Source organism: Vombatus ursinus, unplaced genomic scaffold (genome assembly GCF_900497805.2).
Source record: "Vombatus ursinus unplaced genomic scaffold, bare-nosed wombat genome assembly UNPS02014792.1, whole genome shotgun sequence".
Taxonomy (NCBI): domain Eukaryota; kingdom Metazoa; phylum Chordata; class Mammalia; order Diprotodontia; family Vombatidae; genus Vombatus; species Vombatus ursinus.
Genome location: NW_020954570.1, coordinates 2875431 through 2892106, shown reverse-complemented (window position 1 = coordinate 2892106; position 16676 = coordinate 2875431). Strand labels below are relative to the sequence as shown.

At 34.6% G+C, this 16676-nt stretch overlaps 1 pseudogene; it reads left to right on the top strand.

Annotated features, from left to right (window-relative positions):
• The first annotated feature begins 754 nt into the window (after positions 1-754).
• The window catches only part of LOC114048289, a 138783-nt pseudogene continuing 122861 nt past the window's right edge, over positions 755-16676 (top strand).

Here is a 16676-nt window from a genome sequence, read left to right as displayed (position 1 = left end):
GATTGTCAAGATATCTATAACTTATACTTCTGCAGGGTTTGTGCTTCATACCCATGGTCACAAAGTCAATATGTGTAAGAGGCAGGACTTAAATCCAGGTCCTCTTGAACACTGAAATATCCCTCTATCTACTGTTTCACACTGCCTCAAAAAATTACCAAAAAAAATTAATGACCAAAAATTTATATCGTTATAGCAATAGACATAGTAAAAAGCTTCCAATTAAACATGATTATTTATGTACAAACACACACACACACACACACACACACAAAGAATAAGAATTTCTGAAACATTTTAACATAATGACAAGTGTCTACCTATAACCAAGAACTATTTATTTGTAAATGAGTAGTAGTCAAGAGTTTTCCCAATAAGACCAATAAAATCAGGAGTAACTCAAGAATCCTGTTTTTCTACATGCCTCTAGAAATGCTAGTGAACAAAATAAAACAATACAAATTGAGATAATAGAAATAGTTTAAGAAGATAGAAATAAATATTCTTGCAGATAAAAGATCTCATCCTCAGAGATCCCATGAAAAACAATGAAACAAAATAATTGAAACAATAGCTTTAGTAAAGTAGCATTATACAAAATAAATTAACCAGAAATAGAAAGAGAAATTCAGGAACATAGTGGATTAGATGCAGTGACCCAGCAAACCTTTTTTAATAGTCCTTTTCAAGCAACTTTAAAATAAATGCCTTGAATCAAATTTTGGAGCAACAAAGCCAAGAAAAAAAAAAGGTCATGGATCATCCAAAACCATCCTGGGGAAATCACATCCCCATTTTCAGGGATGCTGGCATTCAGCTGACTGGCTATTCCTACTAGGACGCCCAGACTTGTGGCTTTGATTTCACTGGAGCTATTGAAGACATTGCTAAAATCCCAGAACAAAGTGTCATCCATCTGCATGTCTGTGCTCTCAACCCCACTGGAGTTGATCTTCCTTCTAAGTAGCAGAAAGAAATAGCATTTGTGGTAAGGCAAAAGAAACTCTTTGCCCTTTTTGACATGGCATACCAAGGCTTTGCCGGTGGAAATCACAACAAGGATGCCTGGGATATTTTCCACTTCAGGCATTAATGTCTGTCATATGCCAACAACATGGGCTTGTATGGTTGAACTGTGGGAGCCTTTACCATGGTTTGAAAAATGCTGATGAAGTCAAAAGGGTAGAATCCCAGATGAAAATCCTGGTTTTTGCCACGTATTCCAACCCACCCTCAATGGGGCCTGAATTGTCTCCATGATCCTGAATAGTCCTGATCTGAGGGGCCAGTGGTTGCAAGGGGTAAAAGGCATGGCAGATCACATCATTAGCATGTGGACCCAGCTAGTTTCCAACCTCAAGAAAGAGGGCTTCTCCCACAATTGGCAGCACATCACTGACCAGATTGGCATTTTTTGTTTCATAGGCCTGAAACCTGAACAGGTAGAATACTGACCAAGAAATTTTCCAACTGTATGATAAAAGATGGCCACATTTCTGTAGTAGGAGTCACATCAGGCAATGTAGGATACCTTGCCCAAGCCTTTCCCCAGTCACTAAATAACTTTCCCTGGTGAGATGGAGCAAAGACCACCTTCCCACCTTCAGACTCTGCTGTTTGAGATTCAGAGAGATGATTGAACTGGCAAAGATAGGAGTGGTGTGACATCCATCAACCACAGTGCTTAATGCTCAACCATTGAAAGTATCTCAGAAAAAGACCTATGATTAGTGTTTGGAGCTTTGTGGGTCTAACCCAAACTCCCCAACCCATTCTCCACAACTTTTCTAAAATATTTTACAGTAACTCTACCAAAAATCCCACCTTGAAATCAGAATTCCTTTCCCTCTCCCATTCCCCCACTCTTAGATTTCCTGGCATTACAATGTTCCTTAAAAGCTTTAATCTAAGTAATAAATATCACTTAGCCCACATAACAGAAATCTCTGTGGTTCTAAAAGCTTCCAAAGGAGGCTTGTCCAGTTCTGACTCCCTCTACCCATTGACTTCCCCTGACTGATGGAGGCACCTTGGATCTTAGAGTTTGTTTTTGAAAACCATAGATGCTACTGTTGTGTAGCATCTTGGCTTCAAGAAATAACAGAAAAGAGAGGTGGCCCTCACCCACTGGACATCTAAGACTTTTTAACTTTCCCCTCATCCCCCATTTTTATTGCTGTCCTTTTCCTTTGACCCAAAGGTCCAAATCTGCCCTAGTTTCTCTCCCTCCTGCTTGAATTAACCTTCATATCAGCATCCATTTACCTGGAGAATTAAGTAAAATATAATTTAAGAATTGAGCATGTTCTCTCCTCCCCTTTCTCAGCAAAAGATGGAGAAGGAATATTGGCATCATTGTAAAGTTTTTAATTGTCCCCCTTTCTACCCCCCCCCCCAGACTTCATCAGTGTGGATATGCAATAAATAGCCTGTCTCATGACATCTGCATGGGGCAGTCAGTCCTGGGAGATGAGTATTTTGGGCTGTGATAATAAGCTTCTCTGTATTGCTAGCTAGCCAAGTTCAAATTTCAACCTTGAAAAGATCATCCTCCATTGTAATTATATTTATACAGCCTGGTTTCTCAGTTACAATAAATTACTGTAGATTAGAAAAAAATTAGCAACTTCCATGTTGAAGGAGCAGAGGGGCTTAGAATATGATATTCTGGGAGATGAAAGAGTTAGAATTACAAACAAGAATAAACTACATCGCAAAACTGAGTATAATCCTTCAGAGGGGAAGATAGATATTTAAAGAAATAGAGGAGTTTAAAGCATTCCCAATGAAAAGACCAGAGATGGATAGAAAATTTGACATTTGACCCAAGATTCAAGATAAAAGGGTAAAGATGAAAGAGAAATCATAAAGGACTCAATAAGATTAAACTATTTACATTCCTATATGGGAAGATGATCTACATAACTTCTAAGTACTTAATTATTATTAGGGAAGTTAAAAGAAGTTTATATAGACAGAGAACACAGGTGTGAGTCAATTATGTTGGAATGATCTCCAGAAAAAGGGAATAGGAAAAAGGGATGCACTGAGAGAAGTGGGAAAAGGGAAGGAGAGGTAGAATGGGGAAATTTTTCTCACATTAAAAAAAGGCATGCAAGGAAAACCTTTTTTACTCTAAGGGAAGAGAAATGGGGAAGTAGCAGGCAATGCTTGAACCTCACTCTTATCAGAATTGGTTCAAAGAAGGAAGAACATACATACACAATCAGTTGTGTATGGAAATCTATCTTATACAATAGAGAAATAGAAATGGAAGAGTAAAAGAGAAAGAGAGGGTGATAAAATGGAAGGCTGATTAAAGGAGGCAGTGGTTAGAAGCAACATAGATTTTTGAGGAGGGGTAGGATAAATGAGGGAGAGAGAAGACTAAACAGAAGAATATTGGATGGAGTGAAATACTGTTAGTAATCATAACTGTGAATGTGAATGGGTTGAGCTCACCCATAAAAATCAAAGTAGATAGCAGAATGAATTAGAAACCAGAATCCAATAATATATTATTTACAAGAGACATACTTCAAACAGAAACACACACACACACACACACACACACACACGGTTAAAATAAAGAGCTGGAGCACAATCTAATATACTTCACCTGAAGTAAAAAAGGCAAAGATAGCAATCAAGATCTCAAACAAAGCAAAAGCAAAGATAGATCTAATTAAAAGAGATAATTGGGAAACTACAGATTGCTAAAAGGTACCATATAGACAATGAAATAATATTAAAAAATTACTGCAAATTTCTCTGATGAAGGCTTCATTTATCACACATATATACATATATGTATATAAAATTGAGTCATATTTATAAAAATAAGTACCTTTCCCCAATTAATAAAAGGTCATAGGACATGAATAGGCTGATTTCAGACAAAGTAATCAAAGCTATTGAGAGTCATGAAAAAATGCTCTAAATCACTATTGATTAGAGAAATGCAGATTTAAGATATCACCTCACACAATCAGAAATAACAAATGTTGGAGGGGATAAGGAAAAATAGGTTCATTAATGAACTGTTAGTAGAACAGTGAATTGGTCTAAACATTCTGGAGAATAATTTTCAACTATACCCAAAGGACTATAAAACTATGCATACCCTTTGAACCACTGATACCACTATTAGATCTGTATCCCAAAGAGAGCAAAGAAAAATGATAAGGATCTTGTACAAAAATAATTATAGCAGCTCTTTTTGTGGCAGAAAAGAATTGAAATTGAGGGGAAGCTTATCAATTGGGAAATGGCTAAACAAGATGTCACATATAATTGTAATGGAATACTATTGTGCTATAAGAAATGATGACGGGAGTGGTTTCTGAAAAAAACTTTAGCAAGACCTGTATAAACTGATGGTAAAGTTGAGTGAGAGGAACTGGGAGATCCTAGTGCACAGTAACAGCAATATTGAAATGATGATCAACAGTGAAAGACTTGGTTTCTTTGATCTATACAATAATCCAAGACAGTTCCAAAGTACTCATGATGAAAATATAACCACCTCTGGAGAAAGAACTGATGAACTCTGAGTAAAACTTGAAGTATAATTTTCTCACTTTATTAGTTTTGCTTTTGTTTTTGCAATATGGCTAATATGGAAATATGTTTTGCATGATTTCACTTGTATAATTGATATCATATTGCTTGCCTTCTCAGTCAGTGGGGGAGGAGAAGAAGGGAGAAAATGTGAAACACAAAATTTGAAAAGAATATTAAAAATAAAAAATAATGTATTTAAAAAATAACAAAGAAATGTTAGTGTAGCTAAGAAACCTCTTGAAATCTAGAGAAATCTCATTCAAAAGTATTATAAAATGTATAACTTATTGATTGATTGATTTAAATAACTGGGAATCAAACTAAAAAGAAACACTCATGACACATAAATGCAACTACAAAAGAGTTTTTACAGAAATAAAAGAAGATAAATAATTGGAAAGACATTCATTGTTCATGGCTGGCTTGCGTCAATATAAGAAAAATGACAATTCTATCTAAAGAAATTTACAAATTTAGTGATATGTCAACCAAATTACCAGCAGGCTACTTTATAGAACTAGACAAAATAATAACAAAATTCATTCGAGGGGAAAAACAGGTCTGGAATTTCAAGGGAAATAATGAGAAAAGTAAGAATGATGGGTACATTATAGCATATAATCTTTACTTGGTACTAGTTTTTAAAAAGTTAAAAAGCATATGAGTGGAGCAGATTAGGAACAAAGGCACACAGCAGCCCAGTGTTTAATAAACCCAAGAGGATACTACATACATTTTTAAATACATACATTTTTAATAAACACCACAGAGGACATTATTCTCTACTTCATATTTCTACATTGTGGAATTATGCCAATTGTAGGTAGGATAGATTGGAGAGAGGAGAAACTGGAGAAAAGGCACTAATTACTAGGATTTCTTGTCCAGGCAAGAGGAGATGAGAGCCTAACTATGGGAGAGAACATTTGAGTGGAGAGATGCAGACAAAGACCTGATTATTGATTATATGGAAGTTTAGGGAAACGGAAGAATGAAGAATGATTTCTAAGGTTGCAAACCTGGGTGACTGAAATGATGATGATGCAATCCACAAAAATAGGTTACTCTAAAGAAGTGATAGGTTTTTGAGAGCAGAGGCAATATATCATGAGTTCCAATTTTTGATTTTGGTATAATTATTGGATATCCAGAAGAAGATGGCAATGTGAGGGTGGAGTTCAAGAGAGAGATTACTCTTAGCTATATAGCTGAGGATTGTACTAATGAGAAGTGTTAAGACAATCACAGGATACATTATGAAAGAAATAAAAGAGACCCAGGACAGAATTTTTGGGAATGTCTACATTTAGTATGTTGAAGGATGATAATAATTAAATAAAGAAGTCTAAAAAGAAATGGTGAGACAAGTAGGATGACAACTTGGAGTAAGCAGGTCACAGAAGTCAATGGGAGAGAAATTGTGCAGGAAGATTATGTGATAAACAGCTTTTAAAAAATAGCCCTAAACAATATACAGCATTCACTTATATTTTACACACACACACATACACACACACACACACAAATTGAAATAAATGGAATTTTATTTAATATAATCAATGGCCTCTGTCTGAAACCAAGAACTGGGAATATCTGTAGTTGAGAAACATGCAAAACTTTACCCATAAAATCAGATATAATACAAGGATGCTAACTTTCTCTATTTGTATTTTATATAGCTTTAGAAATGTTGCTATAATAATTGTATAAAATGTACACAATACAAATTGATGGAATAAATCTAGGTAAAGAAGATGGAAAACATTTATTTTCATATGAAAGATGATTAACTTAAACATTCCCAGAAAAAAAATGCAAAAAACTTACAATAGTTTAGCAAAAGGTAGGTAGTAGAGTGTATTCAGAGTGAAATTTAGCAAGGCGTGATTATTGATAGAAAAAGGGAATGTTATCATTATGGAAAACTGTGTATAGCTGAAGAAAGTGGTCAACTAAATGATGAAGAAAGGAAAGTGAGGCCAGAACATGGGAGATAGAACTTGAGGACAGAAAGGATTTATGAGAGATGAGGCAGGAAAGGTTGAAGGATACGAGGTTGTAGCCACTCCTCACATCATCCTTTGTACTCTCTTGTCTAACCAATGGTTAGAAACTAAAATGATGGGAAGAGGGAGGGAAGAAAATAGGGAGACAAAAGAATAAACTATTTCTATTACATACATAATATGATAATCTTAGCTTTACCTTTTTTTTGAGGCCATGGTTTTACCTCTGCTTTTTAAGTTAAAAAAAAAATCACTCTCTTGGTCAGTATTTCTGCCTAGGTAGAAGTTGTGGAGAATTGGTCAAGATCATCCCAAATTGGGGCAGCTAGGTGGCCCAGTGGATACAGTACCAGTACTGGATTCAGGAAGACCTGAGTTCAAATCTGGTCTCAGACACATAACACTTACTAGCTGTGTGACCCTGGGCAAGTCACTTAACTCCATTGCCTAGCCAAAAAACAAACAAACAAAAAAACATACCAAATTAAATTGAGTAACCAAAGTGATATATCTTCTTCCCATAGGATTAATACCTGACCAGCAATTTACAATTCATCTTTCAAATGTAGTCACAATGTGAGATTATAGCTGTTGATGATACATTTCTTTTTTTTTTTTAAGCAGGGTAATAAATCTGGAATTTTATAGGGGCCACTTGAGAAGAAAAAACCTTTACAGTGTATATCACACCTACTCTGTAACTTACAACCTTTGAGCATTCTGAAGACTGGAAAGATTAAACGATTTGCTCAGGGTCATGCAGTAAATGTGTGTTAAAAGTTGGCTCCCTGACTTCAAGGTCAGTTCACACGGCAGTGACTTTGAATTCTGGAAGACTGTAATACATTTTATGAGGCTGAGAAGACTTTGAGTATATGTGTGGTAGTGTTCTCCATGTCCATTATTGAAAGACAAATCTAAGTGAGTCTAAGTTGGTGTGAAAAAAACCTAATAATAATTAAAGCTATTTAAATCATACTTTATTGTTTATGATTTGCTATTCTCATGATTCATTCTATTCTCACAAAAACTCTTGGAGGTAGGTGCTATCATTAGCCCCATTTTGTAGACTAAGAAACTTTGGCAGGAAGAGGTTAAGTGACTTGCCCAGAGTCAAACGGCTAAATTTGAGCATAAGTCTTCCAGGTCCACCATTCTAGCTACTGTACCACCAAAATTCCTGATTTGTAGTGATGGCAAATGTATGAACGAAATTACAATCCTTTTCATCTACAAATATTCCATTTTATAAATGAGAACTTTGATATTCTGAGAAGATAAATGACTTATTTAAAATCACACAGCTACTAACTAGCAAATCCAGAAATGTGATTAAGTACCTCATTCCCAGTTCGATGCTCATGACACTAGATCATACTACATCTTTGTAATTCCAACACAACTGTAATTTCTAAATGATGAGATCCCATTGTTTAACATAACTTCAAAATGTGCAGTTGTTCATCAAATAGCAATTTGAAGACATTGATCCAGAGTTGAAATTATATTTTTCCCTTTTTGTTTTTTTTCTCCTGAAAATTCGTAGTATGATTATTTTGTCTCATTTAAAAAACCCATTTCAGGCTCAATAAGAAGAAGAAACAAAAGAGTAGCCTGGTTGGTTATCTAACAATGGATTCTTTCAAACTGCAGCATGCTAGTTATTACCTAAGTCACGCCTCATAAAACTAATGGTACACAATTTTAAATAACTTAACCCAAGAATCCTAGACACAGTTATCAAATAATTCAAAAGTTGAGAAAAAATTCTGAAGGGTGTATTCATGAGGAAGGTAATATCTAGGAAACCTATTGTTGTTTAGTCATTTTAGTCTTGACTGACACTTTGTGACTCCAATCCAGGTTTTCTTTTCAAAGATACTGAAGTGGTTTTCCATTTCCTTCTCCAGCTCATTTTACAGATGAGGAAAATAAGGCTAATAGGGTTAAATAACTTGCTTAGGGTCATACAGTTAGTAAGTATCTGAGGCTGGATTTGAACTCCAATCTTCCTGACTCCAAGCCCAATATTCTGTCCATTTTGCCACCTAACTGTCCCAGAAAACCCATAAACCACAGTCAATCTCTATTCAAAAAGTCATGCTTTGCCACTTCTGTTTCTGAGATGCTCATATGTTCTAGCTACCTCCACATAGTCATAAGTAGGATTTTTGTTTGTTTATTTTTGCCAGTGATTCTGTAATGAATCTATTTTGAGCTTCATGAAAAGCATTCTTTGTTCCTACATAAAGGGAGTATTTTGTAGCTTTAGTTAGGCATTTTTATCTTTAAAAAATAATTTATTTTAAACTTAAGTACTTAAATTTAAATACACAATAATAAAAGAAAAAGAAACATTATAAACTTAAATACAAAATAAGAAAAGAAAAAAAAGCATTGTCATGTGCACAGTAGAACATGAGAGGATTCAAAATATACAGCAAGAAATTTACATTACAAGAAAACCTATATAATAAATACTATACATTGTGTTCAGAGCTGTCTGTCTTTGCTTCTTTGTGAGTTTTCTTTTGTTCTCTCCTATGCACTTTTTACTTTGTTCTTTTTTCTCTTTCCTCCCACCTCCCGCAAGAAGGCTATAATGAAGTACAGATACACACACACACACACACATGTGTATGTATATATGAATATGTATATTTCTATGCATACACATGTGTATATGTCCATGTATGAGTGTATAAGCATGTATGTAGATATGTTTGTGTATTTACATTATATAACCATGTACACACAAATATATACACATACATATATACATACACAAACATATCCATAAATATAGTTAGATATCTATAGTCATACTAATATATGAACATATACATTCATATGCATCTATGTAAGACTATACTATATGTGTTTATTCCCTATTTCTTTGAATGTGGATAGCATCTTCCTTCATAAGTCCAAGTCTTTCCATATTTTTCTAGGTTCATCAATTTATCATTTCTTACACCACAGCAATATTCCCACCTTATACTATCTAGTTATTTTAAATAGTCTAAAACTATATTAATTAATATGGCTGACATATAGTGTAGTTTCCCTATTTTTCTCTTTTGATTAAACCTATTTTAGCTCTCTAACTTGGTCTGAGATCATAATTATTACCCCTGCTTTTTTTCTAATTAATTGTACTTCTAATCTTTGTTTTATGTTTGTATATGTCTTATTTCCTATCCCACCTGACACCTCTACTTTATTTCTACCCACTACCTTGCCCTCCTATTACTTAACACCCCCCCAAGATCCCTCCTTTATCCTCTCCTTCGCTTTTTTCCTGTACTCTCGTTTCTATTTGAATTTAAAAGACTTTTATAGCCTTTCAAATATATATGATATTACCTCTTTATCCTATTCCTGTTAATCTAGACACTCTTTCATACCCCTCATCTTACTTCCTCATTCTCTTATTTCTTTATAAATTTAGAACTTTTATTCCCTTCTCTTTTTTATTCCCTTCTCCTTAATCCAAATTTATGTGAGTAGTGTTCCCTCTAAAAATCCCTCTTAGCCTCTCTCTCCTCCCCGTCACCTTAGCTTTTTATTTCTTTCTAAATTTAGAAGACTTTTATGTACTTCTAGGTATATATGTATTGTTCCCTCTTTAACCCATTCCTGATGAGAGTAGGGTTCCAGAACTACCAGCCCTCCTCCCCCATCTAATTTCTCTGTGTCAGTTCTGCAACTCTCACTTCATTTGTATGAGATAATTACTCTTTTTACCTTTTCCTAAATGGCTTTACTTTTTAGAATTACATCATACTCAACTCTACCCCAATCTTTCTTTTGAACTACCCAATTACTAATAACAACCTTAGGCATACATTTTATATTTCCTCATATAAAAAGTAAACAATCTGTTCTTACTGAGTCCTTTGTAATTAGTTTTTGAGGTGTGCCTTATATTTCTCTTAGATCTTGTATGTCAAATTTTCTATTAAGTTCAGGGTTTGGGTTTTTATGGCAACAAAATCCTGAAAGTCTGGCAATTTATTTAATATCCATTTTTTTCACTCAAGATTATGCTTAATTTTGCTGGGTATGATATTGTTGGTTGCAACCCCAGTTCTTTTGCTCTTTAATATATAAAGTGCCGAGATCTGTGGTCTTTTAGTGTTACCACTGCTAGGTCTTGTGTGATTCTAATTGTGCTTCTGCTGTATTTGAATTTTTTTTCTTGTTGCTAAGTAGGAATTTTTACAGTCACCTCAACAACTATAAAACTTATCCAAGATAATGGCACAAAAGATACTCTTATGGATTAGGAGACTCCCTATAGTGAGAAAGAGTCCAAGTTGACCAAAAAGCTGCTACTGAAAAGGTTGCTTCCTCTCTTTACTTTCCACTTCAACCTCAAACCCTGGAATCAGATCATTTAAACATTTTTTTTTAATAACTAGGTGCTAAGGGCAACTGTTTCTCATATTCGTCATTCATAAAGCCTGATTACTGGGCTACCAAAGTGAAACCTTTAGAACAAACAGATTATTAAATTGTGAGAGGATCCTGAAAGAAGAATTAAAACAAACACCTTGCACCCCATATATTTAACCTACCCGTGTCTTAGTAAGGTTAGAGATCATTTAATCTAATTCCTTGATCATGCAGAAGTAGAAACTAAGACATCAGAGAGCTGAAGTGAATTTCCAAAGTCACAAAGGAAGGCTCATTCAACTCTTATTGAAATCAAGGCTGAGATAATGTGGAATCAAATGCCTATGTGTATGCACACAAATACACACACACACACACATACACACACACACACATATATATATATATATAAATTGGCTATTTTAAATGTAAATAGTTACTAAGAAAATTGAATAGTTTCCATTTGTATTCAATGTTGTTTAAATAATATATACACACATATACATATTTAAATATGTATTATGTATTATGCATAAAAATATTCATTTGTATACACACATATGCACATATGTATACACCTATGTGGATATATCACTATTTACATATGCAATGATGTTCTGGGAAATGTTTAACAACCTGATCTCTGACAATGCATTTTTAAGTTTAATCTATATTATTAACATTTTCTCCATCACTTTCTTAAGCATAGATAATCAATAAAATAATAAACTAAGCCCTGATTTGTAGCATTTGCCAATTCTGAGGTATAGATGCTCAGATTGAAAAATGGCCCATCCCAGTCTGAGCTGGATTCATCACATCACTGTATGTGTATGTATATGTATATGTATATATACACACATATAATATAGTATTAAATATATAATTAAATATATAATATAGTATTAAAAATAACATTTATATAAATATGAATAACTCAGCTTCCTAAATGGCTATTGACACTTAAATTAATCAATTCCAATTAACAATCATGATATTATCATGATACTATTTATCATTGAATACTCATCAGAATTTTTTGTACATTTATTCTCATTTATTATTATCATACACATAATATACACATGTAACAATATACATATTATTTTAGTTAGTTCTCCATTCTTCTAGACCTGGTAGTTTCATTTTGAATCATTTCATAAAAGTCTCTCCAGATTTCTTTGTTGTATTATAGGTTTCTATTACATGAACATACAACTATTTCTTTAACTTACTTCTCTATTAGTGGAAATTTAGGTTATTTATAGGTTTTTTTTTCAATTCCCTATAAGGCTACTATGAAAATCTTTGTATAGAATGATGTTTATTTTGTTTTGATAACAGCTGCAGGACATTCCCAACAATAGAGCTTTTAGGTCAAAAATTATCTTTCTAATTTCTACTATATATTACCATAGTGCTCTTCAAAATGGTTCTACAAGTTTGCAGTTAGATAGATTCAAATGGACCACAAATCTCATAGACTCAGATTATCAGACCAGGAAAGGACCTTTGCAACCCTTGTCCAAGAGAAAATGAAGCCTTGGAGTCAGAGTCAAAGCAGACTAGAACACATTTCTCCCAAATCCTGGTCTAGCTCTCAAAAAAATTGTTAAAACTGTTTTAAAAAATCGTCTCTGAAGGGGAATGGGGAATAGAAAACTTTTGGTGAAAGACAAATCCCCTCGGAGAAAGCTGAAGTATTTCCAGGAAGACGCCCCAATAGTTCAACCAGCATGGAGACATTATTTCCTTTTCTCAGCATTCCCCATGCCCTTAAAGTCCCCTACCCCCTACGCACTGATCATGGTTGAAAAAATGGTGATCTTTCCCAGCTTGTATCTGATCCCTAAAATGGCCTGTCTTCCTAGGCTTCTGTTGGTTCATTAGTTCTGAACACTGATGGGGCTGCCTGGATAGTTGGGAGGACAGTCTCTCTAGGCCAGTGCCAGGCCTCATTGCCCACCTGTAGGCCAGACCATAGCTTGGATGCGAAAATGAGAGACAATCTAGCAGTTCCCCTAGTGTTATCTGTACATGCTCCACCCACTTTCACAACAATAGGATTCTTCCCTGCCTTGTTCTTTGAATGAATACAATCCATTGATCAGCAGAATCTTTAAAGTTCCCATTATGTTGTAATTTTCCCATCTTGGGAAGAATCTCTAGTCACCTTGCCTTTATTATAGATCTGTTCTCCTATTCTACTGAGTCGGCTTTCACAATTTAGCTTTGGCTCTCACTGGATTGAGCTCTCACAATTTAGTCATGTTTGCTTGGGTTTTGTTGTTCTAAAGAACCAAGCCAGCAAGTTTCAATGCTTACAGCAACTTTACAATTCCATTGCAGAGCAATCTTGCCCTTGGTAAAAATATGCCCAAGTATAAGCGGTCTACAAATTGTATCTAAAAAACCATAGGGGGTCATTGCAATTTCCCTACAAGTAAACAAATCTTTGTCTCTCACACCCTAGCTTCCAGGGATTTATTGTCAGAGGGTTTCACAGCGTTGAACTAGAAATACATAATGAAAGGGGGGAAAAAGAACCACTTAGCTTATTCTCATCAAGAAACAGAACCATATTTTTCTAAGATGCTGTTATATCTCAGCAGGTTGCATATGTAAAGGCTAATATACATTCCAGAGTCCCACAGGCTCTTGAAACTTGAAGACCTCAGTGTCCTTGGCCTGCTTATGACTTACTGGAGACGTAAATATGGCTTGGGGATTAGAGATAGAGGCATTGCATGTTGCAAATCTTAAATTGTCAATTAGGCACCATCATTGAATCTAGAGTAGAAACACTAAGGACATGGTTGTCTGAAAAAAGAATGGATTAATACAGACAGTCCCAATAGACATTTAAGATACATATTTGTGATTCATGACACTCGAGGATCCATATCTAAACAATGTGATCACATTTCAAGTCCTGGATGTAATTTGTGTCTTAGTAATGGCAGGAAAAAAAGGAAAAATATAAAGGTCCAAAAACTATTTATCAATAACCTTTGCATTCACCAGCAACAAACATGATACAACCACATGCTGAAATGAATTCTTCTAAGATGTAGTTTGGGGACACATTATAAAAACAAAAAAGATCCACTAGCATACCTGTACTTCTTAGATCTTTTGATGTTAGATGGTGATAATTTCCTTTTATGATGGGAAAAAAATAGCAAGTAGAAAACTACAAAGGCTGGATAAAAGTGGATAAAAGTAAGGAGTGTAGTTCACTACCTTGTAATTTATACTTGGATGATTTGTTTTTCTTTTATAAAAGAAAAAACAAGTTAAAGATGAGCTCATTAGGCAACTGAGCAAGTCCAAAGACTATAACTATATTTGAAAACTTTTTGTGACATTCATATACAGAGGTGAAGAAAGGCAGAATGGAATTCGAGGGAAAGATATCCTTGAATGTTGTTTCTTAAGGCAATACTGCTTTTTAACTAACTTTTTTGTCTTTTGCGTACAGGATTACAGGATTAAATTAACTTGATCTCAGACACAGCTATGCAGTAGCAGTCACTCTGAATAACTGTTCTTTCATATGTTGTTTCTTCTTTAATTGTACAGATATAGAAAGTGATTGTATGATTTATAACATTTCTCAATAAAATGATGAAGATGTAAAACTTAAAGTGGAATGAGGAAAGTATTCAGTCTTAGGTAGATTTGGCTAATATTTCACTTTCAAAGTACTAAAATAGAATTAGATCTAGGAAAATAAAACCTTGGTAAATGGGTGAAACATCTTTTACTAAGGGTGTAGAACATACATCTTGCTGGAATTGTCCTGAGCACATTCCGTATTTATGGGAATATGTTCTAATTGCTCCCCACACACACTCATGCACCCTCAAATACAAAGTTGTCTAAGTTCAACAATGAAACAACATTGTTTAAATGTGTCATAGGTGGCCAGCTTTCTCTTTTTTTACAAAGACTTGTCCCAACCTAAAACAAGTGAAAAAAAAAGAGAGCCAAAATTATAACAACAAAAAAAGCAAAATAATAAAAGAAAGGAAAAAATCATCTTTCCTTCTCAAAGGGATATATAAGTCTCAAATGAGTTCGCAGAGCATGGGAAACTCTATCAACAAGGATTAGTGACTTGGGGTTTATTGGAAATCACTCCCTCAACCTAAGAAGAATAATACAACCTACACTTAGTGAAATTCTACCAAGGAGTCCTTTCAAGCACATAGGGATAACACGTATTTTTGTCAGATGCATTCATAACAATATATGGAAAAATTCAGACGATGTCTGGTTAAAAATTTCTCCCTGGTGGGGCAGTTAGGTGGCGCAGTGGATAGAGCACTGGCCCTGGAGTTAGGAGGACCTGAGTCCAGACACTTGATACTTACTAGCTGTGTGACCCTGGGCAGTCACTTAACTCCATTGCCTGGCCAAAAAAACAAACAAAGAAAAAAATTCTCCCTGGGTTCCTATACTGATAGGGAAGGGAATAGAAAGAAGAGGCAACAAGAGACTAGAGGCCTAAGATTCACTTAGACAAGTGTGTGTTTTTCTTGTCAAAGGGATTTCTTTACTGCCATAGTTGGAAGTGAGAGTGGGGGAGAGAAAAGCCCTACTACCCTCTGCACAAGAAGCCAAAAGAGTGGCTGGTGTTGACTGTATCCGGAGAAAGAAACCACCTTGAAAGAAACAAGAAGCTGTCTGTCCTCCCTCCATGTAGCTCACAGAGAAGATGCTCTTCCTGGCTCAGTCAAGTATTATCTATGACCTAATCTTGCCACTGACTTCTTTACTTAGGACCTGAAGAAAGGATCAGCCAGGAGCCTCTGATAATACATTTCCTTTAACAAGAGGCAGAATGAATGAGTCATTGGATTTAGCCTGAGCAGATGCCCAATTCCATGAAAAGTGCTCCAATCTAACACCCTTGAGCTCCTTTTCCTCTTCAATACCCAGGTATCGTTATACTATCTAATTTTGGTGTTTATATCTTAAATCTCTTATCTAAATGTGACTTTTTTAAGGCAATCAAGACAATTGTATACTCTCTTACCTCAAAGAACACCTTTCAGTTTGTCCAAATTATAATCTATTCCCTTATGATCTCATTAAATCACTGACTGGTTAAATTGATACATAAAGTCATGATAATGAAAATATTTTTGTTCACTAATCCATTAACCTTTATTTTGCTTCTATAAACTAAATCACAATATCCTTAGAGAAATTGAAGTCTAATATATAAGAAATCAGAAATTACATATATATGCACATACAAATGTATTGTCACATATATTGTTCACATATATAACATATGTGTATACTCAATACTCTCAGTGATGTTTAAAATATTGAAAAGATAAAAAATGGGGATTTTAAAGCAGAAATCCTGATAAGAGACCTAGGTTTGGAAATTGCTGAAAGCTGTATGTATGAGTGAATGAATTATCTTGAGTATGATATGTGCAATGCAGCCCCTAAGGTGTTTCTGAAATAACCAGAGACAGAAAAAATTAAAAATAGCAATAATGATGGTTGATAGGGTATATTTTAATGTACTAAGTAAAATATTGAAATTGGATGTGGCTACTACATTAAGTGAAATTATACTTTTATTAAAGTTTGTTAAATTTTAATTTTAATTCAGTTCCAAGGAATCAAGGTGAGGACCAATACTGATGTGTTTGCTCCAACAGGAGTTACAAAAGAGGAAATAGATGG